General features: G+C 46.6%; 1 protein-coding gene across 6 annotated transcripts in view; it reads left to right on the plus strand.

Moving 5' to 3' along the window:
* The window catches only part of LOC119161011 (solute carrier family 53 member 1), a 264235-nt gene that overhangs the window by 149712 nt on the left and 87128 nt on the right, over positions 1-27395 (plus strand). The gene's annotated exons all lie outside the window — the stretch shown is intronic.

Consider the following 27395-nt stretch of genomic DNA (forward strand, 5'->3'; position numbering starts at 1 on the left):
TCCAGGGCTCCACTGGCTTTAGCGACCCGCTGCGTCTGGTCGAGGAGTGCTAGTTGCATCCCCAGATCCTTGCTGGCGAGCAAAGTCTCCCACTGCTCGCTTCCAGAAATTTTGCCGGCTATTTGCAGCAAGTTAATTTAAGTTGGCCTGTTTTGACAATCGCACGTTATGTGGGCAAGAGTGGGCTTGCCTGCGCAGCATGGACAACTATCTTTGTACATCGCAGGGTGAATGGCATGCTTCAGCGAAAGATTCGGATATGTGTTTGTTTGTATACAAACACATATCCAAATCTTTCGTTGAAGCATGCCATTCACCCTGCAATCTACAGCGATAGTTGTTCGTGGTGGTGAAAGAGAATCTTCCATTTGTAGAGCTTCACGAGGGGTTATGTGAATGGCTGGGTGAGATCACATATGACATATTGTCGGCGCAAGATCAAAGGACGTGTAGTCGTCAATGCTCACAACGGGGGTTACATTCGGTGCTTACTAAATTTAGGAGAGATATGCCAGTTGTTTAGGGTCTCAAATGTTGTACGACAGTACTGTGTGACATTGACTACTGTGCCAATCCTCTATTTGCCAATGAAGAAGTGGTGTATGTTCTCGGCAGTTCCTTTTCAATAAGTGGCCAACTTTGTCCTCCTTTGACATGTAAGGGTTGATGGTCTTGCTGATGTTCAATATAGGGTCAGCCAACCATATTTACTCTCATAATTTGCGCATTTTTTTTAAAAATTTTGGAGCTTCAGAAAGGGTATGCGCAAATTACTCGGAAGTTTCGCTAACACATCCGAAATTATGTGCAATAGTAAATAGCTTTAAGGAGCACAGTATACACATTATAAAAAAATTAATTGGAGCACAAACAAAGAATAATCCCGTACTTTATTCAGCCAGGCGCAGTCACGCGCAGTCTATTCGTAATCACTGGTCGAGAGGTCTGATTGGTACTCATCGTCGTGGCTGCTGTCACCGCCCTCCCAAAGTTCGTTGTCCTTGATTTCATCGAGCACATTCTAATGCCCCCTTCCCCTCCTCTCTCTCTATTTTTTTTTTCGAGTTTTTGACAATTCCGGGAGAAACCAGGTCCAACAACGTGGCTATGCTAGAGGACTCAAGTTTTTACGCGTTATTGAATATGTTGTCTTCAACGGCAGGAAATTTGTGTTAGCAAGTGCGCATTCTGCTGCTTTCCCCTGTACCAATTATCACATGTTGAAGAACTTCGTTTTGAAGTACTTGGCGACAACAAGGTTCTCACTTTGTTCGGCCAACTTTATTCTAGCAAGCTTGAATTTCATAGCCCATCATAAGAAAACGCTAAAAACGTAACGGTCTGATGGTGAAACCTAAACTTCTGAAATCAAATTGGATCACAAACGCATCGAATGAGAGGGACAGTTGGTGCGACAGGCCTTCGCACATCTCCAACGCAGAAAATTATTCATGCTATGACGCGAGTGTGCACTCTCAGGGTGGAAAATATTGAGAGATAAAGGGATGCAAATGGTGGAAGAGATAGAGATGGAGGGAGGCGAACGCATGAGCAGTCAACAGGTTTAGGTAGAGTACAGTATTCTAGGGACCGTAGTTTAATTCAAGTCCTCGGGAGAAGGGACTTCGCATTAGCCAGTTTTATGTATGACTACGCTCGCCAGCTCGGCAAGGCGCGTCCATCTAAAGCTCCCAGGTCTTTTCTTGGGTGCGCCGGCAAGCTTGCTCATGAGTGTTGGGGAGTGCAAAATATGCGAGTAAATATTTTTATTTAAGTAAAGCTGGCGAAGTAGTAGGGGTGCGCAAAATATGATCGTAAATACTGCACATCGTGTCTCGCCTGGGACCTTGGCTCTTTGCAGCAGTGTTTGTTCCGCTTGCTTCCTCTTTGCCACAAAGCCCCCAAAACACTTTTTATTTTCTAAACAGGGCAATCCATGTCATGAAGGCGTTCTCGTTGTTTTCAAACTGTATAAGCACCGTGTCCGTCAAAAAAAACACACTGTTCAATATCTGAAGTGCCAGATAGTGATGGTAGCAGTTGCTCGCCCGTTTGTAGTGTGTGAGCCACTTGTCCACGTCGTCACCAAATTTACCCAAAAATGATACGGCATGCCTGTTGGCAGTGTCAAGTGCTGACACTGTCAACAACCAGCCACATCCAATGGAGGTAGTAAAAGTGTCACTTTAACTGATGCAAAATTGGCACCTATGCACTTCTGGATTGTGTCTTCACTGCGCGACATATCGACCCTCAGTTACTAGGTAATGAGGGCAGTCTGGCTACGCAGACATCAGTATAGATCAGGTGGTGGGAGAACTGTGTTGCCTGGTTGAGTACTGGGCACCTCTACCACAAAGCTGGTTCAGTTAAATTGAGCTTAACTGGGTTAATTTACAGTGGAGTTTAGGCAATGATAAAGCCCACAAGAAGAACCAGCTGACCTCTCCTTTTTTCTTTCTCTTGCCACTGTCACACAGGCCTGGGGCAGATAAGGTTAAAGCAAAGCAGGAGGGTAATGCATGCACATCTCTCAAGGAATACTGAAAACATAGATAATTACCATGAACACGGCAGTGTGCCCTGAATGGTGGTAGTATGCAGTAATCATGAATTACAAATTTGGATCTCCTAACATTGCTGCCGAAAAGAAGTAAATGTGACATAATAGTGAATGGTGCTTTATGGGCTCATTAAAAGGCACTTTATTCATTTTATGAAACTGCAGATGAAGTTGTCACTCTGTGACACAACCGTGCACTTGTGTTCCATGGCGATGCACGTAACATTTCAAAACCGTGACACAGAACACCAGTTGTGGTCTAACGGCATCAATTACGCCGTTTTGTTACAGTTTCATATCCTTGTGCTTTGCTGTACAGAGTTGAGTACAGCATGTGCCAACTGTGCCAAAGTTCACTTCATTAGTCCACCTTTTTACATGGCACTATGCCCGCCATGGTGGTCTCTTAGCTAAGGTACTCGGCTGCTGACCCATAGGTCGGAATGAAATGCCGGCTGCGGCAGCTGCATTTTCGATGGAGGCAAAAATTCTGTAGGCCCGTGTGCTCAGATTTGGGTGCACGTTAAAGAACCCCAGATGGTCAAAATTACTGGAGCCCTCCACTATGGAGTCTCTCATAATTCTATGGCGGTTTTGGGACGTTAAGCCCCACGTATCAATCAATCAGTTACATGGCATTATACCATTTACGGCTTCAAACTATTCTTGGTCGTAACAAACACAACTACCGCTTTTCCATAATGCCGCTAATGCCATCTACTTACATTTCAGTGATGCACTATTTATCATTGTATTCAGTCAATGCAAAGTTTCTGTACCGCTGTGTGTGTATCTGTTTGTTGATAATCCCTTTTATTGTTGGGCCATTGGCAATAACATGTAACAAAGTGTTGTTGTTTTTTTTTTTTGCGAGTCACTTCACATATACCGTAAATTAGCCACCACCCAGGTATAACTATTGCCACTGCATGCTGTAAACGGCGTCTTCACGCAGATGGAGATACGGTCACGTAAATGTTTGTTTGATATTTTTCAAAGAAAGTACATGCCTCTTAATCTCGCTGTGCAACATTCTTCGGTATTCTTATCGTAAAGCTAAGCCTAATGTTGATGTAGAGCGAGTATGGCACAATGTGGTGCAACTGCTGTTCGCACATATCCAACTGGTCATCTCTCTTCTTTATTGCAAAACCGATGTAACATGGTGGCAAGCTAGCGTTCATAGAAAATAAGCCGCGCAGTCAGCCACTAGAGAGGAGCAAGTTCTCTCACATGTACTAAACGCCCTTAGAACAATCGCTGTTGCCGTCAGCAGACACATAATGTCAAAGAAGTCTTCCCACCTTGCAAATCATCCGAGCTGATTTCCTCCCACTTGTTCAAAGCTACAGTTGCGAGCTTGTTCAGCACGACCACCGTTTGTTTGCAAATCACAAATTAACGAACACTGTCGCGGGGATTTTTCTATGTACACGGATTACCTAACTGTGTCGTGCAGTGGCATTGTTAAGCTCAATTTGCAATCCAAAAAGAAAAATAATCAAACAAACTAGATGCATTTGCAATAGTCCTCAGCACTTGCTGAAGCCTAAAGCATTCTTCCTGGACCCAGTGGCTTTTATTAGAGATGAAAGGCAAGGTGCTTGTTTGTCTCCCTTATTGGGGACATGCCCACTCTTAGGACCCTTGTCAATGGTGGATCTAAGGGGTGGTGATATTGGCGGAGAAGAGGTGTTTGGCCATTGACCCCTCCTGCCCACAGTTACTGGTGGCATTCCTCCCAGCTAACTAGTGTATTGTCCTCTGTCATGTGGCATGTTTACGAATCTCCACAGTTACTCTTCAGCCGTGCAAGTCACGGGGACTCATACCCACCTATCCCACTTTGACAGCATATCGCAGTAAAAAAAGTTTGTGAACACTGGATGCAGCAATGCAGGGGTGCGCCAGGCTGCGCCAAAACCAGTAAAATTGCTGAAATTGCGCCACGCTGCACTAATATGCTTGACCACCCTCAAAATTATCTCTGGTGCACTAATTTCAGCGAGAAATCAAACCAAGTGCACAGGCCCTAACCCTAAACTACGGTGTAAGTTATATACTCATTAGATGAGGACACTCGCGAGACGAGATCGACCAGATAAAGTATGAGATCAAGTAACAATGCCAAGCGCCCATCGGTCCACTAACCACAGCGGATATCTATTGGCTGGACGATGGTATTTCAAGAGAAAAAAAAATTAAAATGTGTTTCCGTAGCCACCAGCGCTTTGCAGAAAATATCAAGTTTCTAAGGGCAAACGCGATTATGGCATGTTAGGAACGTATGTCGCGTTTTCTGCGTGCAAATTAGGTCGATGTGTGGCAAACGCCATCGTTGCCAAACACTACGTTGGTTGCCTTAGCAACGGCACAAAACACAGTTTTCTGGCTTGAAGTTGTCTCGTTGCAGTGATAGCTATCCGGCGCCGGGTCAACGGGCGTGTTCCATTGTAACTTTATCTCGTCGAGCGCACCTTGCAAGGGAAACGAGTTGTGCCCCCACCGTAAAAGAAAAAAATTTGTGGTGTTGGCAGGGGCCAAGCATTTCAAAAATTGCTTGGCCTTTTTCTAACTCGTGCCGGATGGTGCGTAAGCCACTTCTACCGCAGTACACTCGTGTCCTGCAGCAAAGAGTATGATTGGAAAGGGCTTTTAGCACTAGTCACGTGGCACAGCTCATTTTGTTCAATTACTCATGCGTGTATGCGCCGCATAATTGAGTGTTGCTATGATCGCTGACGTCAAAAAAAGGTATTGGCAATCATTTGGAGCTGCGAATAATATATTGTGTGTCAGTTTTTTTTTTGTTTTTTTTGCCACTCTACTACTTGTTTTTACAAATCTCCTGAATATCAAGGTTGACAGCTTGGCAAAGCCACATTTGAATTTGAAGAGTCTGTGAAAGGATTCAGCTGGCGTGGCAAATGCTAATGAGGACTTTATCATTGCTTGCTCAGTGAGGTAATTCAGAATACTAGTATGCAGCAAACCTGTCATTCGTAGAAATCACATGTGGTATGCTTACGTCGTCATTACGGCTTCACTTCACTGCACATCTTTCACTGTGCAGTGAAGGCAGAATGTAACTCTCAAGCTAGGAATCTGATAAATGGCTGCTCTCTAGACGTTGGCCTTGTCTCCTTGTTCGCATTGCAGCATAATTTTGCCCTATGTATACTAATATGAGTATTCATAGAAAATTTTGACATGTTCTGCTCCAATTGATCCTAAATCCTGTTTTTGCTGCTCCAAATCTGCTCCAAAACTGACTTTCTTGTTCCCCAAAAATTGCTCAAATGCATCAACTGGCAGGACCACCACTGAGAACTCGCACTGCAGTCTAAAAGGTGGCAAAGAGGACTGACCACTTGTGTAGCCTTTAGCCAGGCATCTGTTGCTCATATATACTGTCCAGCTATCTACGGTGCGGTTGGCCCCGCAGGGGCGTCTGCGTTAGCAGGCCTTTGGTGTGTAGCGACACCACAGACCCAAGCTAACGGGGGGGTTTTGACTCCCTCCCACGCCTAGCCGTGCGTGGCTTTGCCATGTCCAGGGAAAAGGGGATCCTGGGGGTTAAGCCGACGCCGGGTGATTGGACCTTTAAGGCCCCCCAGTAGAGGCAACACACCCCTTTGGCCCCTGCTTCACGTAGATGGCACCCCTGAGCTGACCCACCCAGGGGAAATTGGCAGTCGCCTTTTCCTGTCTCTCTCTCCCTCCTGATCTTCGTCTTTTCTCTCTTCTAATCTTTCCTGTCATCTCCTCACTTCTGGTTCCCCGCAGGGGCGCCTGTGAAAGCAGGCGTTTGGTGTGTAGCGACACCACGGACCCGAGCTAACGGGGGAGTTACGACTCCCTCCCACCCCTAGCCGTGCGTGGCTCTGCCGTGCCCGGGGAAAAGGGGATCCTGGGGGTTGAGCCGACGCCGGGTGATTGGACCTTTAAGGCCCCCCGGCAGAGGCAACGCACCCCTTTGGCCCCGGCTTCACGTATACGGCACCCCTGGGCTGACCCACCCAGGGGAAATCCGCAGTCGCCTTTTCCTATCTCTCTCTCCCCCACACCTTCGTCTTTTCTCCTCTTTAAATCTATCCTGTCTTCTAATTTCTTCTGTTACTTCCCCAATTTCATGGGCGGCTTGGGTTAACCTTGTGAAACTAGCCAACCTTGGCCTACGCGCATTAAGTTATCGTAGCGGTGTACGGCTGGCGTCTGCATGTTTCTACGTGCATTAGGTTATCGTAGCGGTGTACGGCTGGCGTCTGCATGTTTCGCGTTTCATGAACCTTGTAGCGTCCCCTCGTTGGGCTCCATGGTGAGTGGCCGCCATCGTTACTGAATTACATTCCTCTATCATGCATAGAAGCTTTCCACTCCTCAATGATCGTGCTGCTTCAAAGCGCGCACGCACCAAAGAATTTTCCTTTTTCAGCCGACCCAAAGAAGTATTCCCTCGTTACCATGTTGTGCACAGTGAGAAGCCCAACAAAACAGCCAGAACAGTGTCCCCGTTCATAGTATCGCGGTCCCTGATAGCCACATTAGGTGATGGCTACAAAGTTACAAAAATGGCTAGTGGCGACCTTCTTTTAGAACTCCGTGACAAAACACAATTCGACAAACTAAAGAACCTTGCAACATTCGGCGACATTCCCATCAGCGTAACACCTCATCGATCCATGAACTCTGTACGTGGAGTTGTTTCTGACACAGACCTCCTTGACCTGAAGGAGGCTCCTCGAGGGCTGGAAAGAACAGAATGTGACCCATGTGAAGCGAATTATCATCCGAAGGAACAATCGGGAAACCCCCACGAAACACTTGGTACTGACCTTTGCCACCAGTGAACTACCACAAACAATAGAAACTGGCTATACAAAGACACCGATCAGACCCCACATACCAAACCCCCGCCGATGTTACCAGTGTCAAAGGTTCGGCCATGGCTCTCAGAGCTGTCGTGGTCGACCTGCTTGTGCCAAATGCGGTGCCCAAGGCCACATCTCTGACAAATGTAATGAAACCCTACATTGTGTAAACTGTGACTGAGACCACGCGTCATATTCACGTTCTTGTCCACAGTGGAAAAAAGAAAAAAAATTACGGCATATTCACGGGGTGAATGATGATGAATGGGCGAAGCTCCGGAGGGATTCATCGGTAAACTGTGAATCTTCCGTGTAATTCGCCCAGTCGATCATCATGTAAAGACGTGAGAAACGCTGTGTGTGTATATACACAAATCAACTTTTATTTGTTCTTAGACGATGGATGGCTTGCGATGTCCCTTGCCTCGCGCGCTCGCACATCGGGATTCTGTCTGCGAGCGCGCGCTGCTGCCGCCTTGCGCTCTCTCCGCTGTGCAGCCTTATCCATCCGGCGACTCCGAGCGCGCGCCAACAGCGAACGGATTTTATTACAACGCTCCCCCTAGCGTACGTCGCCGCACTAAATCGAACGATTGCCTTCAACCAATGACACGCGCCATATGTGACATCATTCCTATTTTATAAGATCTCGCGTCTTTCATCAACTACAAGTACCGCTTTCTAGTTTATAACATCTTGCATCTTTTCATCATCAGCTACAAGTACCACCATCTAGTAAACACTACAAGAACTAAACGAGAGGTGGCTACATACAGGAGACGGTACCGCCATCTAGTGAACACTGCAAGAACTAAACTAGAGGTGGCTACATACAGGGGACGGTACCGCCATCTAGTGAACACTGCAAGAACTAAACTAGAGGTGGCTACATACAGGCTACAGGGGACGCACAGCCCACGCCCTAAGGAGCTTCGCCCCTAAAAGACATTATTACACTGAAGATTCGCGAAAATATCTCCTTCAAGGAAGCACGCCCGGCTTTTTACGATACAACTTACGCTGATGCGGCGCGTCAGGGGGCAGCGTCGCATCACCCTCCGCCACTACCTAGGCCCACGCAAAGTGAGCCATCGGGTGTGGTGGCCGCCCCCATGGTGGAAGCAGCCAAGCCTGCTCCACCTACCAAGCCAGAGACTCAGGCGACTCCAGGGTCGTCGGGTCGACCGACCACGTCTCACCAGGCGAGGTCGCAAATACACAACAGCAGCTCGCGTACGCGGGCGTTCAGTGCTTCACGTGAGGCAATGGACACAAACACGGTACTTCAGGTGCCGGAAATGCGGCGTGGCTTCCTAGAGCGCGCTAAAAGAACCAAGAAACCAATAACAGGGCCCGACGATGGCCCTGCTACCTAAGTTACAACTTCCCACTTGAACAGCCACTTCATTTCCGTACACACAGCACCAATTTCCATGAAATATGGAAACGCAGATTGTACAATGGAATGTCAGAGGCCTTGTCACAAACCTCGATGATGTCCAATAACTTCTACACATTCACTCACCAAAAGTGCTGTGTGTACAGGAAACACACTTAAAATCTAAACACGCCAACTTTCTATGCAGTTACATTATCTTCCGAAAGGACCGTGATGATGCCGTGGCATCATCTGAAGATGTAGCTGTTATAGTTAAGCAAGGTTTAGCATGTAAACACTTGAAACTCCAAACGTCTCTTGAGGCAGTGGCTGTTCGAGTGGTGCTTCTAAGCAAACTCGTCATCATTTGCTCTATATACATACCTCCACATTTTCAACTACACAAACATGAATTCCAGTCCTTGATAGATGAACTTCCCGAACCCTATCTTGTTCTAGGCGACTTTAATGCACATAACAGGCTATGGGGCGACTCTCGTTGCGACGCCCGAGGTCGACTGATTGAACAGTTTCTTCTCTCTTCAAGCGCGTGTCTCCTGAATCGAAAAGAACCAACCTATTATTACCTCGCTAACAATACCTATTCCTCAATAGACCTAAGCATAGTATCTCCATCGCTTGTGCCTCTACTTCACTGGAAAGTCATCACTAATCCCTACGGAAGTGACCATTTTCCCGTAGTTTTGAGCACACCTACGTCAACTGAATGCCCGCCCCAGGTTCCAAAATGGCTATTAAGCAAAGCCAACTGGGAACAGTTCTATACCATCACTCATTTAAACTGGCACGACATATGCACTTTAAAGCATTGATGCGGCTGTCGACTACTTTACAGTGTCTGATTGATGCAGCAACAAAAAGCATACCACAAACGAATGAACACCCTGGAAAACGACGTGTGCCATGGTGGAACTCAGAGTGCCGAAATGCACGCAGACAGCAAAACAAAGCATGGAGGTTGCTTCGGAACTCACCGACAGCCGAAAATCTTGCCACTTTTAAGAAAATGAAGTCTCAGGCCAGGAGAACGCGTCGGCAGGCCAAAAGAGAAAGCTGGCACAAGTTTTTATCGGGGATTAATTCATATACCCAAGAGGCTAAAGTCTGGAACATGGTTGGTAGAGTAGCAGGAAGACAAGTGCATTCGCTCCCACTCGTAAACACACTGGGTGACAGCCTGGAAGATCAGGCGAACTTCCTCGGTGCACACTTCGAGCAGGTCTCTAGCTTGTCACACTATACTGAAGCTTTTCAAAGATATAAAGCAAAAATAGAAAAGCAGAAACTGGAATACAAGTGTACAAAATACGAGGCATACAACCAACCTTTCAACTTAGCTGAGCTACAAACATCACTAAACTCCTGCAGTAATTCTGCCTCAGGCCACGACCATGTCATGTATGAAATGTTGAAAAACCTGCTGCTTGAAATGTGAAAAACTTTACTCTCCCTATACAATGCTATCTGGCTTTCTGACACCATACCTACTTCCTGGAAAGAGGCCATTGTTATCCCTATTTTGAAACAGGGCAGGGACCCTTCCTCAGTTTCAAGTTATAGGCCAATTGCACTAACCAGCTGCCTTTGTAAACTTTTTGAAAAAATGATAAACCGCTGACTTTTATATTTCTTTGAAATACACAATCTGCTTGACCAATACCACTGTGGGTTTCGAGAGGGTAGATCCACCACCGACCATCTTGTGCGTATCGAGGCACAGATCCGGGACGCTTTCGTCCACAAACAATACTTTCTTTCTGTGTTTCTCGATATCGAAAAGGCTTACGACACAACATGGCGTTTTGGCATATTAAGAGACTTGTCTCACCTGGGTGTGTGCAGTAGAATGCTTTCCATAATCAAGAGTTACTTGTCCGATCGGGCATTCCGTGTGCGTTTGGGAAGTGTTCTCTCCCAAACATTTGTTCAAGAAACGGGAGTACCGCAAGGCGGTGTACTTAGTTGTACACTTTTTATTATCAAAATGAATTCCTTGCACCTGTTCATCTCCCGCAATATGTTCTATTGTACATATGTCGATGACGTCCAGCTTGGCTTTAGGACATGCAACCTGGCAATGTGCGAACAGTGATTTAGTTAAGTTTAAACAAGGTCTTCAAATGGGCAGAGGAAATCGAATTCCGGCTGAACCCAGATAAAAGCACGTGTGTCTTGTTCTCCCGAAAGAGAGGCGTGCACTCAGAACCTGACATTGAACTGAATGGTCAACGTCTGTCTGTCAATGCGGAGCATAAATTCTTAAGCTTAATCTTGGACAACAAGTTGACCTTCGTACCACACATCAAGTATTTAAAAACAAAATGTTTAAAAGCCATGAATGTTTTAAAAGTGTTGTCACGTACTACGTGGGGTAGTGACAGGCAATGCCTCATGAATCTGTATCGAAGCCTCATTCGCACCCGCTTAGATTATGGGGTCGTTGTTTATCAGTCTGCAACTCAAAGTGCTTTGAAGATGCAGGACCCCGTGCACCATTTGGGCATTCGCCTTTCTACGGGTGCTTTTCGCACCAGCCCTGTATAAAGCCTTTACGTTGAGTCAAATGAATGGTCACTTCATCTACAAAGAACTTACATATCCTTTGTATATTTTCTGAAGGTGAAAGCAGACAAGAAGCACCCCTCATACTCCACTATTAATGATTTGTCGAGCTCTATTGTGTTTCAAAACAGGCCTTCTATGAGGTAGCCCAGGGTCTAGCTGAGGAAACTGGAGTGTCACTTGAACACAGTTTAATGGCTCCTGTAGGATACCCGCCACCGTGGCAGTGGCAGACTATAGACTGCGATGTTTCATTCCTAGAAGTTACAAAACATGCGCCTAATGCCCATATCCGAACATACTTCCTGGAACTTCAACACAAATACACATGTCCCGAGTTCTTTACAGATGCCTCCAAGTCTAACTCCTCTGTTTCCTACGCTGCTGTCGGCCCATCCTTTTCGGATGCTGGCCCTCTACATCCAGGCACAAGTATCTTCACAGCAGAAGCTTACGCAATACTTGTGGCGGCTAAACACATCAAGCAATCACAAATGCAAAAAGCAGTAATTTATACGGACTCCCTCAGTGTGGTTACAGCTCTGCACAACCTTAAAAAACAAAAAACCCTGTCCTCGTCTCACTTTACTCCATTTTATGCACACTCTACACACTCAAAAAACATATTGTAGTGTGCTGGGTGCCAGGGCACCGTGAGATCCAAGGCAACGTGATGGCGGATCAGCTTGCTGCATCCGTCCACGAAAGCACTGCCACTACACCCATATCGGTCCCGGCCCTTGATCTGAAGACGTCTCTCAAACGAATGCTCAGGGACTACTGGCAGAGCAAGTGGGATAGACACACACAAAACAAGCTACACGTTATCAAGCCACACCTTGGCCATTGGCCACCAGTATCAAAATCGCTTCTAACAGAGGTAACACTAACAAGGCTCAGGATAGGACACACATACACGACACACACATATCTTTTGTCCGGTGGCGATCCACCATTGTGTGACAGATGTGGTGAAGCATTAACGGTCCTACACATGTTAATCCAGTGCAAAGAGTCAGAAACTCTAAGAAAACATTTTCCATTACCCTACCGACAACATATACCTTTACACCCAGCAATGTTCGTCGGTAGGGAACCGCTTTTTAGTCATAAATCATTGTTAGCGTTTTTAAAAGAAATTCATAGTTTTCGTATCATATACTCGGGCATGCCATAGCGCGATCTCTGCAGAGAGTTTTTTGCTGTGGTGGCTACACAAGAAAGCACTTGCCTCGCAGCCTTTGGACACAAGGGCGCTGATGAGGCACTTGTGCTAGTGCCAAATATTTTTACACTTTTCTATTATCAAAACCTTTGTCACCCTTTTTACTATGCATATCACGTCACTGTCATGTATTTAATACTTATGTTTTTACCCGTATTATCGCGAGGAATTTTAAGGCCCCTATACAGCCACGCAACATATCATTTTTCACATCTCTATACTCATTGAAATGGCGCTCTTTCGCCATCAATTGGCCCTTGCGCCATAAAGCGCCACACATCATCATCATCACTTCTGGTTTCTTTCATCTTCCAGACGGCAAGGGTTAACCTTGTGTATGTGCCCTCTTTTGGTCACATAATATTGGGTTATAGTGGCTTTGTACAGCTGGCGCTGGCATGCCTTGTGCCGCCGCGTCCATATGTTGGGCTCGATGGTGGGCGGCTGGCATGGCTGCCGAATTTATATATACTTTATGGCCTCTTTTTCATTTCCTAAACTGTCTGATCGCCCTCCTCCTAAGAGGGGGCGCACCGAGGCAACACTGAATGTATTTATAAAGCCGATAGAAATTTTCCAACGCTTTCATGTGATCCACTGTGAAACGCAAGAAACGAATGCAAGAACCATTTCTCCGTTTGTCGTTTCTAAATGCCTCACCAATACACTAGGTCCAGGATATCAGGCTACATGTATGGCTAGCGGGGACCTTCTTCTTGAAGTCCAAACCAAGACCCAGTATGAAAACCTGACAAAACTCACCTTTTTTGGAACAACACCTGTATCTATCACACCACACCGCTCCCTGAACAGTTCTCGAAGCGTAGTGTCTGATCAAGACCTAATTAACCTGACAGAGAGCGAGTTACTTGAGGGCTGGAACGAACAGCATGTAACGCATGTACAGAGAATTAAGATTAGGCGTGATAACAAAGAAACCCCTACAAAGCACCTCATTCTTACATTTTGCTCAAGCACACTTCCAGAATACAGTTAAACTTCGTTATAACGAGATGGGCTATAACGAAATAATGGATATAACAAGCAAATCCTAATTCCCCTTGAGAGTCCCCATACAAACTAATGTATTCAAAACCTCGTTTTAACAAGGCAAAATTTGTCTTTTATGGGATATAACGAACAAATTTTGTTAGGAAGTAAAATTTTGAGCCGATGTCATGACGGTGCAGAACGCGAATTTGAGATGGCGCGCAACGTGAGAACTGTATTTAGCAGTTCAAAGCTCCCGCCACGCGCCCTCCAGCAACGCGCGCAAAGGAGACGGCACGCGCTGTTTCCGGAGGAACGGTCGTTGCACGTGCGCCGCTTCGCTACCACCGACAGCGGAACGCTCCGCAGCTCCGCGGTCGTCTCGCCCTTTTCTTTTCTTTTGTGTCTTCTTTATATTCTCCCTCTCCCCTTTCTCATGGCGCTGAGGCACGCTTCCTAATCTTACATACCCCCTTCCCCTTGAGTAACCGGTTCCTAGAGGGCAGCGCAAAAGAGCGCCCCTTCTGCCCCTTCTGCCCCTTCCTTTTCACAGTCACTTTCTCTGCAAGTGTTGTCGCTCGCCGATGTGAGCTGCGTTGCTTTTGCGTGCGTGTTTCTTCTCTTTTTCGACTGCTTCCGCCTTATCTTTTATCGTGCTGTGCTCATGATTCCAGCAACATGAATGCGCCAGGCGGGAAGCGAAAGCGCATAACGCTAGATCAGAAGGCGGCTATGATGAGAGCCGTCGAATCGGGGACCAAGAAAGGCAACTAGGCAAGAGACTTTGGCGTATCGACGAGCACACTGTCAACCATCTTGAGCAAGCAGGAGTCCATCATCGACGCTGTTGCACGTGGCGTGAAAGGAAGCGCTAAGAGGATGAGGGCACCTGCCTTTGAAGCGGTCGAAAGGGCCATTTTTAAATGGTTCTTGGACACGCGGGCCGTGAATCTGCCGGTGAGCGGCGCCTTGCTGCAAAGAAAAGCGAGAGACTTTGCCTGCATCATGGGCTATGACAACTTCGTAGCAAGTTCGAGTTGGCTCCAACGCTTCAAGGAGCGCCACGACATTGTCGGGAGAGCGGTCTGCGGCGAATCGCAATCTGTCGACGAAGCAGAGGCTACCAAGTGGGTGAAAGAAAACACCGTGCGGATGCTAGAAAAATACAGTGCGGAGGATATTTTTAACGCGGACAAAACCGCTCTCTTTTTCAAGATGTTGCCGCACAAGACGTTAGCCCTCAAAGGCGAGCCGTGCCATGGCGGCAAACAAAGTAAGTTGCGGATCACTGCGCTACTTTGTGCAAACATGACCGGCTCTGAGAAGCTGCCAATTTTCGTAATTGGCAAAAGTGCATCCCCTCGCTGCTTTAAGGGAAAGGGGCAGCTCCCAGTCAAGTACGTAGCCAATCGCAAAGCCTGGATGACCAGGGAGATTTTTTCGAAATGGCGTTGCGAATGGGACGAGAAGCTGGCAAAGGCGAACCGCAAGGTGTGCCTTGTTTTAGATAACTGCACCGCCCACCATATCGCTGCCGTGCTTCAAAACATCGAGCTGCTGTTCCTTCCTGCCAACTGCACAGCAAAAATACAGCCGCTTGATCAAGGCGTGATTATGTCGCTGAAGGCAGGTTACCGCAAGCGTGTGATAGACAAGCTCCTGCTCAACATGAGGATGAAGCGAGACACCGATGTTGACTTGTACGCTTCGCTCGAAATGCTTCAGGCGGCGTGGATGAGTGTGACGGCGACCACGATCGCAAACTGCTTTCGACACGCCTCATTTGCCACCGCACCAGACGCCAGCGATGAGCCATCAGACGAGCCCACTGTGCCGGACGGTTTTGCCACATCAGACGAAGTCGCTGCATCATGGACGGCACTTCGTGACGCCGGTGTCGTGCCTGACAGCAAGTCGTTTTGTGACTACGTGAGTGCGGACTCGGAAGTGGTGGCAATGGAGCAGCTCCTGGTTGACGATATTGTGCGCGCTGTCAGTGGTCGTAACGAAACCAGTGACGATGACTCTGTTGACGAACAGGAGACAAACGTGCCGACGGCGTGGGAGGCATTAGACGTGGTGGACGTACTGCGCCGCTACTTCGGCGCTCACGAGGACGGCGAAGATGGCTTGAACATTGCGGCCGCAGCTGAGCGAGCCATCGTTCGCATCAGGAAGATGCATCAACGTCCAATTACGGACTTATTTGCAGCTAAGTCTGCCTGAAATGCAAGCGGTGTATTTTGAAGTGCACTAAAACAGGTGCATGACTTTTTCCTTTTTATTTGGGAATGCGGTTATTTTGTTGCATACCACCGTGCGGCGGAATGCTATTTCGCCCGCTATTTTTTGGGGGTAAGTACAGTGCATAATATTTGCGGTAAGTGCCCGCTACGGCTATAACGAAATATTGGTTATAACGAGCAAATAGCGGCGGCCCTCCAATTTCGTTATAACGAGGTTTAACTGTATATCGAAACAGGCTACTTGAAGTTAAAGGTCCGACCCTACATCCCCAACCCCCGACGTTGTTTTAAGTGCCAGCGATTCGGCCACGGTTCTCAGAGCTGCCGCGGCCGTCAAACCTGTGCAAAGTGTAGTTCGCACGAACATGCCACAGACAATTGTGAAGAAACCACTGCACACTGCTCGAACTGCGATGGTGGACACCCCGCTTACTCTCGCATGTGCCTTACATGAAAACAAGAAAAAGAAGTGCACTGAAAGTAAATGAAAACATCTCGTTTAGGGATCTACTAATGCAGGGACCTTCGTTCGCGGAGGTGGCACGAAAGGGGGCAGTGCCACCAAAATTCACGGCGCCCGCACGTACCACACAAAGTGGACGAGCGGCAGCACCATTCACCCCCTCAGTAGAAGTAGCACAGGCTCTTCTGCCACCAAAAGGCTTGCAGGCCTCCGGACCTGAAGCCCCAGGGCCTTCTGTCTCCACATATAGCCCTAAGACCTCCGTGCCTTCACGCGTGAACCGCGAGCGGGCATCCAGCACCTCGTCCGAGGTGATGGACACAACAGCAAGTCCAACGGTGTCTTGGCACCGAAGGACAGGCGGCTCTTTGGAGCGCGCCAGAAAATCAAAAACCATCATTACGGGGCCTGACAAGGCTTCTTGACTTGACACAATATTTCTTTAGTACACACAGCACTCATTTACAATCAAAATGGCTACACAAATAATACAATGGAACGTCAGAGGGCTGCTTAAAAACCTCGACGATATCCAACATTCCCCAAAAGTGCTGTGTGTACAAGAGACGCACTTAAATTCCAAAAACACCAATTTTCTACGTCATTATGTGATATTCAGAAAGGACCGCAATGACGCTGTAGCGTCATCTGGTGGTGTGGCCATTATAGTTGATCAGGGCGTAGCATGTACACATCTACCGCTACAAACATCCCTTGAGGCAGTGGCTGTTCGAGCAGTTCTTTTGAACAAACTTGTCGTCATCTACTCTCTTTACATACCTCCACAGTACCGTCTCGAAAAACACGAATTCCAGTCACTGATACATCAACTACCGGAACCTTATGTGGTCCTTGGGGACTTGAATGCACATAATGGTCTATGGGGCGACTCTCGTTGCGACGCACGAGGTCGTCTAATCGAACAGTTCCTCTTTTCTTCGGGTGCGCCCCGCCGCGGTGGTCTAGTGGCTAAGGTACTCGGCTGCTGACCCGCAGGTCGCGGGTTCGATTCCCGGCTGCGGCGGCTGCATTTCCGATGGAGGCGGAAATGTTGTAGGCCCGTGTGCTCAGATTTGGGCGCACGTTAAAGAACCCCAGGTGGTCGAAATTTCCGGAGCCCTCCACTACGGCGTCTCTCATATTCATATGGTGGTTTTGGGTTGTTAAACCCCACAAATCAATCAATCTTTTCTTCGGGTGCGTGTCTGTTGAATACGAAAGAGCCAACATACTTAAGCCTCGCCAACAAAACCTACTCATGCATAGATCTCAGCATTGTGTCCCCATCGCTTGTACCCCTACTTTAATGGAAAGTGATCAATTCTTTCAGAAGTGATCACTTTCCGATCATTCTGAGTACACCACTAGAAAAAGGTCCTCCACATGTTCCCACATGGCAGACAGACAAAGCGGACCGGGAACAGTTTCACAACACTACTCGTTTAAGTTGGACCGACATATGTAGGTTAAAGATAAATGAAGCTGTGCACTACTTCACTGCTTTTCTTACTGATGCAGCAGCAAAGTGCATACCGCAAACATCTGGTATGCCTGGCAAGCGACGCGTGTTATGGTAGAACACTGAGTGTCGGAATGTGCGAAAGGAGCAGAACAGGGCATGGAGGTTGCTTCGGAATTCACCGACAGCCGAAAATCTTGACAGCTTTAAGAAAATAAAGTCTCAAGGCAGGAGAACGCGTCGGCAGGCCAGAACAGAAAGCTGGCACAAGTGTTTATCGGGGATAAATTCATATACACAAGAGGCTAAAGTCTGGAACATGGTTGGTAGGGTAGCAGGAAGACAAGTACACTCACTCCTACTCGTAAACACTCAGGGTGACAGCCTGGAAGATCAGGCGAACTTCCTCGAGCAGGTGTCTAGCTCGTCACACTATACTGAAGCTTTCCAAAGATACAAACGAAGGATAGAAAAGCAGAAACTAGAATACAAGTGCACAAATTACGAGGCAAACAACCAACCTTTCAACTTAGCTGAGCTACAAACATCACTAAACTCCTGCAGTAATTCTGCCCCAGGCTACGACCGTGTCACGTATGAAATGTTGAAAAACCTGCCGCTCAAAACGCGAAAAACTTTACTCTCCCTATACAATGCTATCTGGCTTTCTGGCACCATCCCTGCTTCCTGGAAAGAGGCTATTGTTATCGCTATTTTGAAACAGGGCAAGGACCCCTCCTCAGTTTCGAGTTATAGGCCCATTGCACTTACAAGCTGCCTTTGTAAACTTTTTGAGAAGATGATAAACCGCCGACTTTTACATTTCCTCGAAACACACAATCTGCTCGACCAATTCCAGTGCGGGTTTCGAGAGGGTAGATCCATCACCGACCATCTGGTGCGCATTGAGGGAGAGATCCCAGACGCTTTCGTCCACAAACAATACTTCCTCTCTGTGTTTCTCGATATCGAGAAGGCATACGACACAACATGGTGTCTTGGCATATTAAGAGACCTGTCTCACTTGGGTGTGCACGGTAGAATGCTTTCCATAATCGAGAGTTACTTGTACAATCGGACTTTCCGTGTCCGTGTGGGCAGTATTCTCTCCCAAACATTTGTCCAAGAAACGGGAGTACCGCAAGGTGGTGTACTTAGTTGTACACTTTTTATTATCAAAATGAATTCCTTGCACCTGTCCATCCCCCGCAATATGTTCTATTGCACATATGTCGATGACGTGCAGCTTGGCTTTAAGTCATGCAACCTGGCAATGTGTGAGCGGCAGGCTCAGTTAGGTTTAAACAAGGTCTCCAAATGGGCAGAGGAAAATGGATTCCAACTGAACCCACAAAAAAGCACGTGTGTCTTGTTCTCCCGAAAGAGAGGCATGCACTCAGAACCCGACATTGAACTGAACGGTCAACGCCTGTCTGTTAATGCGGAACATAAATTCTTAGGCTTAATCTTGGACAACAAGTTGACCTTCGTATCGCACATCAAGTATTTAAAAACAAAATGATTAAAAGCCATGAATGTTTTAAAAGTGTTGTCACGTACTATGTGGGGTAGTGACAGGCAATGTCTCATGAATCTGTATAGAAGCCTCATTCGCACCCGCTTAGATTATGGGGCGGTTGTTTATCAGTCTGCGACTCAAAGTGCTTTGAAGATGCTGGACCCCGTGCACCATTTGGGCATCTGCCTTTCTACGGGTGCTTTTCGCACCAGCCCTGTAGAAAGCCTTTACGTTGAGTCAAATGAGTGGTCGCTTCATCTGCAGAGAACTTACATGTCCTTTGTATATTTCCTTAAAGTGAAAGCAGACAAGAAGCACCCCGCATACTCTACTATAAATGATTTGTCAAGCTCCATTCTGTTTCAAAACAGGCCTTCGATGAGGCAGCCCTTCTCAGTTCGCCTGAAGGGTCTAGCTGAGGAAACTGGAGTGTCACTTGAACACAGTTTAATGGCTCCTGTAGGATACCCGCCACCGTGGCAGTGGCAGACTATAGACTGCGATGTGTCTTTCCTAGAAGTTACAAAACATGCGCCTAATGCCCATATCCGAACATACTTCCTGGAACTTCAACACAAATACACATGTCCCGAGTTCTTTACAGATGCCTCCAAGTCTAACTCCTCTGTTTCCTACGCTGCTGTCGGCCCATCCTTTTCGGATGCTGGCCCTCTACATCCAGGCACAAGTATCTTCACAGCGGAAGCTTACGCGATACTTGTGGTGGCTAAACACATCAAACATTTACAAATACAAAAAGCAGTAATTACGGAATCCCTCAGTGTGGTAACGGCTCTGCGAAACCTTAAAAAACAAAAAAAAACCCTGTTCTCGTCTCACTTTACTCCATTTTATGCACACTCTACACACTCAAACAACATGTTGTAGTGTGCTGGGTGCCAGGGCACAGTCAGATCCAAGGCAACGTGATGGCGGATTAGCTTGCTGCATCCGTCCACGAAAGCACTGCCACTACACCCATATCGATGCTGGCCCTTGATCTGAAGACGTCTCTCAAACGAATGCTCAGGGACTACTGGCAGAGCAAGTGGGATAGAGACACACAAAACAAACTACTACACATTATTAAGCCACACCTTAGCCACTGGCCGCCAGTATCAAAATCACGTCGTACAGAGGTAATACTAACGAGGCTTAGGATAGGACACACATACACGGCACACACATCTTTTTTCTGGTGGCGATCCACCATTGTGTGACATATGTGGTGAAGCACTAACAGTTCTTCACATTTTAATCTAGTGCAAACAGTTAGAAACTCTAAGAAAACAACACTTTCCATTACCCTACTGACAATATATACCTTTACACCCTGCAATGTTTGTCGGTAGGGAACCACTTTTTAGTCATAAATCATTGTTAGCGTTTTTAAAAGAAATTCGTAGTTTTCATATCATATACCCGGGCATTCCATAGCACGACCTCTCCAGAGAGGTTTTCGCTGAGGTGGCTACACTCAACAAAGCACTTGCCTCACGGCCCTTGGACGCAAGGGTATGAACGAGTGAGACACTTGTGCTAATGCCATACATGTCCCCCATCATTTTTTATTATCACCAACTTTTGTCATCTATTCACGCCACACACACCTTTCACGACGTGGTCATGATTTCATTACTTGTATGTTTTTACCCACCTTATTGCGAGGAATTTTATGGCCCTTATACAGCCGCTTATCACAATCATTGTCCATATCTTTAGTAAGATGAACTGGCGCTCTTTGGTCGTGAAATGGTCCTTGAGCCATAAAACATTAAACATCATCATCACGGTGTGGTTGGAAAGCCAGTACAGTAAAAGCTCGTTAACCGGGGACCAGTGAAAATGTCCAAGTTAACCGAATTCTGGATTGTCGAATGAACCATCAAAACAAAAGGAAAATGTACGCGGCACAGACATATCTTTATTTCATGAAAAACTGCATCAACTTAGTCTGCCTCGACATCAGAATTAGTGCTAGAACGACCTTCTTTAACCTCATGTTGTGGTGGTGTGCATGCTCGCTGTCGCGAGAACTGACGCAGAACTCCGCGAGGACAGCGAGGGCTTCAGCGGTCTCCTGCACGGTGCGATGTCGCGTCGTCACATCTTCAATGTCTTAATCGGAACAGTGATTCTGATTTTCTTGAAGCACTTCCGATAATAGGGAGGTTTAAAATTAACGTTCCCAGGTGTTTTGGACATTGCTTTAGTTGCGGGCCCCATGCGAGTTAGAATAATAGCGTTTGCTCCCCCTAGGGAAACGTCTAGGGACCTACGCCCCGACCGCAAACTCAAATGCACAGAAGCTACACACAGCACTTCGATCGCCACACACTATTTAGGATTTCCTGCGGGTGAGCCTTGAACGCGAATGGAGGCTCATGTTATGACGCATGTGCAGTGGCAGCGACCTCACCAGAGGGGCTCGCGGTACGCTATTCATCAGTCAGCAAACCAGCAATGGCCACACCATTATCAATGCGCACAAACACAGCCCAAGAACGTAACGATGGTTGCTATGTCAAAGCGCAAACTCGCACAACAGTCAACTCTTTTGATGTACCCGAGCTTCACATGCTATGCGCGAAGTCGCATCGCAAAGAAATCAGCAGCGTAGGCATCGCAAGCAACTTGGGTTGTGGCGGCTTCGCAAACTGTCCTGCCGTCGGCGCATGCAGTGCCATGTGCGGTGCCATATATTCCCTCTATGTGCGGCGCATTCACAGACACTGGATGCACCGGCGGGCCATGTGGGGCTATCAGGGCTTCCGCTTTCAGTAACCGGAATCGGTTACTGAAAGCGTGAAGCCCTGATAGCCCTCTCTTAAATCGTCCGAGTTAACTGATAAATCCCTCCGAACAACGAGCATTTGACACCATTGAACTATACACAGTTTTGTTGGGACCGCACCGCTTGTGCGAGTTAACGAGATCTGGATAATAAGCGTTTACTGTACTTCTTTGTAATTATGAATAGTTAAAAAGTAAACTGAGCAATGTTGAGTTGCTTGCCACTAAATTTATTACTAGGGTGTGCCATTCGGTTATGTTACATTTTGACGTTTGCACCCATATTTTCCCCATACTGCCAGAATCTTTTAAGAACAGACTACATCTTCATAGCATTCAAACTGAGAAGTTTTCCAACACCTCGCAAATATTGTGTTCAAGACTTCCCATCTCTTGGCTTCAACTAGCACACTTGTACCTTGGCCTTCACTGCACTTTCACCACTGACCTCCATGCTTCATACCTGGCACTGGCTTTTTTGTAGTTTCTCATTCGGGAGTACACTGGCCATTTTTATTGCGTAGTTTGTCACTCGACCAACCTCTGAAACCATAAGTTGTCATAACCTCTGAAGTCATAAATGGTTAACATCATAGTACTGGTCTATGGTATCACATGCTATCTATAACTGATGCCGGTTTTTTGGGGAATCTAAATTATAAATAAGTATTTACTTTGTAACCACCTATATATATGAGCCAAAAGCAGCGTCATTTCATCATTGACACATATCTGCTGCCGCATGTAGCCAGAGAAGATGCATAACTGACAAACACGTACTGGTGGCACAAGCACAAAAAAAGCCAGTCAAAACTTCTGACAGCCTACCCAAAGTTTCCAGCGGCAAGCAGCTTAGGGCAGTACAAGAAAGTGTGGAAGGTGAAGTGGTACAACTATAGAGCATTTTTCTCACTGATCACTAGAGACCAGATTTTAGGCAAATGCCTATTTTGTTCCTTGTGTTGCTATTGTGCCACTTTGATATATTAGCATGATTTAGTGGGAGAGCTTTTATAATGTTTTCATAGTGTCTATAAATACCTGTTTTTGGAATTTGTGGCTAAATTCCTATTAGTGCCTATAGATGCCTATTTTCAAAATCTATGATTATCATCATAATCAGCCTAACTATGCCCACTGCTGGGCGAAGGCCTCTCTCATGATCCACCAATCAACCTGGTCTTGTGCTTTCTGCTGCCACATTATATCTGCAAACGTCTTAATCTCTTCTGCCCACCTAATTTTCTGTCTCCCTCTCACGTGTTTGCCTTCTCTTGGAATCCAGCTAGTTACCCTTAATGACCAGCGGCTATCCTGCTCACGCGCTGTGTGCCTGGCCCATGTTCATTTCTTCTTGATTTGGACTATGATATTCTTAACCCCCATTTGTACCCTGACTCACTCTGCTCTCTTTCTGTCACTTAAAGGGGTACTGACACAAAAACTTTGGCCTCGCGTTTTTCTGCTGCAATGTGTTGCTGGGAGCCTGTTAGTCCTGACACGACCCATTTTTGCTGCAGCATGAGACAGATAATTAACTACAGGCCCCTCATTATTGATCAATCTCAGTTTCGGTTTGAGAGAGCTTCAAAAACTGGGTGCAACTGTCGCCACCTAGCGTGTGCACATCTTGACCACGTCCCCACACAGAACTATGACACACTTCCGCACGGTCCACATCATGAATTACCTTCAAATAGGAAATGGCACTGCAGTGTCGCCAAACACAAATCTTGCTAAGCATGCGCCACGTCCACGCACTCACAACCAGCTGCCAAAAAGTATAGACTGCGGGAACAAACGCGGCAAAAAAAAAATGGTGGCTATGGCATCATCATAACTTGTTTTGTTGACTGCAGCGCGGTGACGTGGGAAAAGTAGGGGGTCACCTCAGGGTCCCCTTCGATGGTGTCGAAGGTGCGAGGGAACCGACGGCTCACACAAACTTCAATATTCTTTTAAAATACTTTCCCAGCTATATTCACTGTTGTTACTTTGCAGATGATATATGAATGTTCTTGGGAATTGGCTCTGCAGGCTATCTTGGCCGCGAAGTTTTGTTTCAGTGCCCCTTTTAGGGGGAGACGGTAGTCTTGAAATGAAAATTTTTAGTATCGGAGATATTGTAATGAAATTAGATGTGTGTGTATATATATCTTTCTTCCTCCTCTTTTCAAAAATGCAATTAGTTTTAATGTACACCAACTAGTTATTAAATTGTGAGAGGATAACTAAAGTCTAATTATGTAATTTATTATGGATCGTTAAAGCACTTTCTCTATATTTAGTTCTGTTTAAGATGCAGCTGTAGCCAATGACCTCCCATGTGGAGCTGTGCTATTTAAAATATATTGTCACTGAGATAGATCATCATATAAAAATTCTCATTTGCATTGATGCTCCACAATTTTGAAATTTATTTAGCTTATATTATCATTCATAACATTTCATATGTCCCTCTTAGTCACAAAAAAATAGCATAGCTCCACAGTCTTGTTTCTTTTGAGTTCAACGGTATAAAATGAAAAAAAATTGCTTCACAAAAACATAAGTTATGTAAGGCTGGTCAGGTTGGCAAAAAAATGTGAAACTGAGAAAATCGCATTTGAAGTTCCAACATGCACTGGAAAATTTTTTATAAGGAACTTTAACCACAAACTTTATACACGTCACCCATCTATTGTTCTGCAAAACAAAAGAAAATGCCCCTTATTCCATCCTAGGAATCATCTTTAAAAACTTTTTCTAATGTAGAAAGCATTATCAGAACCCCATCATGACAAGCTCTTGAGGGGTTCTGGAAAAGCCTTGGGGTACGAGGCTTGAACGACTAACTGTTAGGCAGCATGCTGCCCTGCTTGCTAAACCAATAGGTTATACAGTCCACGTGCTGATTGCCCGGACCCTCAAGGGACCATGAAAATGTCTGGAAGGTAGAATGCATGTAAAAATGCACCTTTTTTACAGGTATTTTTTGCTGTCGAAGAGGGTCACGGCAGGAGTACAAAATTCTTGCTGCAGTCTTCCAAATGCATCGTTTAGGTGGCTCTGAAAAGAGCCGTTTATTTTTTAAAAAATCGATGTGGTCGGTGCTACCTCAGTGGTCAACACGTTGGCCCCAAAAAGTTTCCTACTTTTCTTTTGCACAGTATTCCGCTTGCCAGCGATGACGTCTGCCTCATTTCCAGCTACACGTCATGCTGTCGCTATTCACCAATGACGATGTCATCAGTGCTCGTGTTAACTCCGAGCTCGTTGGCTGTGAAGGCGCTGCCGAAAATTGGATGGCGAAGGCTATAAGCGCTGACTCTGAGGAGGTCGAACCTTGGCTGGGTAGCCAACTTCCCCGACAAAATGGTCCTCGTTTGCACCAATTTCTCAACTAGCTCTGCCATTTAGTAGTACACAGCATCAATCGGAAGTGTATCGCACTTCGAACTTGGTCCCACGGCGTCGTCAGTAATCAGTGTCATTAAAGTTTCCGGCAGATCCAACAGGTCCGGCCATGACTCCAACCCAGCTGCCAAAGGTGCACTTGTAGCTGGTGTTTTCTTGTTCCAAGGCCATATTTTACAGCTGCCAAAAGCTCGTCACGTTGATGGTTTCAGATGAGAGTCTCTAGGCATCTGAATCGCGGTAAAAAAAGTACCGTTGCAAAGCGGAAACACGGTGCATCGAGAAACACACACGATAAAAGCAGATGCGCACATACGGACAGCCACGGTGGCGAACGCAACACCACAAAGGAAAAAAAAAGGACGCGTCAGTCACGCTAGCCACTGGGAGACTCGGGTGCGCTTGAAAGGCGCGCCGCGTGAGAGCCAATCGCCGATCTGGAAATGACCTTCAGGAAACGCGCGACAGCAGCCATTCCGCTTAAGTGACACCGTTTTTAGATGGTGCAAAACGTGCACAAAGAAAACAGCTTTAAATCAAGCCCAAGATGGCAGCGCTTGGTCCGCTGCAACGCACATAGTGCACGTGGGAGGTTCAAATTTCATCCTTTTAGGGGCATTTTACTGCAACCAGGTTGCATTGAAGGCCAATTTTATCGCATTTCCTGGCCGAATTCAGCGATAGCAATACAGTAGGTGCTCAGACAGTAGGTGCTCAGAAGTACAAACACCCCTAAAATAAGCTTTGCGAAAAATCGATTTTTTGACCATTTTTGACCCTCCTCTGAAAAGTCGGAGTTGTTAATCTTCAAATTCAAGAAGTTAGGTCGTAGGCCGAAGAATTGGGTACCGGAAGTTGAGACTTGCATCACAGTTCATACTAGCAATGGGTCATTGGTACCAAAAGTCAATGCTTTTAAGGTCCTTGGTTTTGTAATTGAAGCAAGTGGATCGCATAATAGCGTGTTACCAAGACAACACAGGAGGCCATAAGACTTATCCGAAGGATCTCGAACAGGCATAGAGGATTAGGAGAAGAAGGTGCGATGCGCTTGGTTCACTCATTTATTTTGTGCCATTTTTCATACGTAGCTGCTTTGCTAAATTGGAAAAAGGGGGAGAAAGACAAATTGGAAGCTTTAATTAGAAATGCCGTTTAAAGCGGGGCTCGGTTTGCCTGTGAATGAACTTCTACAGACGCGGACGTACCCCAACCCGGTCGTCATGAATAAAATTAATCCGGACTGCGGGGTTTTTATTTATTGTAGTAAGTGTGGAGGCTTGCTCAATTTTGAACACATGCTCTGGCGCTGCTCCGCAATGGCTGGTCGACTTCTCACGGTGAACAGTGGTGGCAGGGAATGCTGCACAGTGAGGCGCTGGTGAACCAACTTAGGGCTGTCCAGAGGGCCCGTGTGGTGGCAGAGGGGCATGGCCTCTCCGTCCCGACGTGGGAACAGCCAGTATCAGTCCTGGACTGATCCTCAGGACTTCAATAAGTTCTCCATACCATACCATACAATTTCTTACCGTTCTGAAACCCGCGTTCCCCCTTAAGCTTACGCCTATCATTCTTCTTTCCATCGCTCGCTGAGTCCTCCGTTTAAGTTGCTCTTTTTGTAAGCCTCCAGGTTTCCGTTCTGCAGGTAAGTACTGAAGTGACGCAACGTAGTGGCAACACGAACTGAACTTTTTATTCCTTCATACATGGTCTTTTTATAGTCTGAAACCACGTGAGACACGAGTGACAGCGGAGTACATCGGGGCTGGCTTGCTAACTAGTGATAAGGGGATGGGCGGGTGATAGTGGTTTATTGCCAACACTGCATCTCTTCCCCCTTTAAAATCCCTGTCGTTCCGGAGGGTGTCGTGTTCGCGTTGAACAACGGAGTAGATTTTGGGACTGCTTC

Source organism: Rhipicephalus microplus, chromosome X (assembly GCF_043290135.1).
Source record: "Rhipicephalus microplus isolate Deutch F79 chromosome X, USDA_Rmic, whole genome shotgun sequence".
Classification (NCBI taxonomy): domain Eukaryota; kingdom Metazoa; phylum Arthropoda; class Arachnida; order Ixodida; family Ixodidae; genus Rhipicephalus; species Rhipicephalus microplus.